Genomic DNA, 714 nt, shown 5'->3' on the forward strand with positions numbered 1-714 from the left:
GAAGGCAGACATTTAACCAACTGAGTCACCCAGGTGCCCCCCACCCTAACTCCTTCTTATAAGGACCCTTGGGATTACAATGGTTTCACCCAGAAAATCCAGGATCATCTCTCCATCTCAAGATCCTTAATCACACCTGTGAGGTCTCATTGCCATATAAACCCACATATTCCCAGGTTCCAGGGAGTAGGCTGTGGACACCTTGGAGGTGCGGGTGAGGCTTTATACCACCCTCCCACACCCTCCTTGACTATCTGATATAAATAGGTCCACTCCCCGCAATGGTCCTCTTTCCTCCTGCTCTGTGCTCGTTTTATTCATATCATAGGTAATGTATCCATTTACCTCTTTACTGTCTGCCTTCCCCTAGGAGAATGGGAGCTCCGTGAGGCAGGAAATTGTTCTGTTTTGCCTGTTGTAGTATCTCAGCATCTGACAACTTCCTTGCACAAAATACTCACTCGATCAATATTTGTGAAGAAAATGCAAAGCAGGGGCGCCTGGGTGGTTCAGTCATTAAGCGTCTGCCTTTGGCTCAGGTCATGATCCCAGAGTCCTGGGATTGAGCCCCACATCGGGCTCCCTGTTCAATGGGAAGCCTGCTTCTCCCTCTCCCACTCCCCCTGCTTGTGTTCCCTCTCTCGCTGTCTCTCTTTCTGTCAAAAAATAAATAAAATCTTAAAAAAAAAAGAAGAAGAAGAAGATGCAAAGCAG

This window comes from Leptonychotes weddellii, chromosome 16 (genome assembly GCF_054177405.1).
Source record: "Leptonychotes weddellii isolate Sample4059 chromosome 16, ASM5417740v2, whole genome shotgun sequence".
In the NCBI taxonomy this organism is placed as follows: Eukaryota; Metazoa; Chordata; class Mammalia; order Carnivora; family Phocidae; genus Leptonychotes; species Leptonychotes weddellii.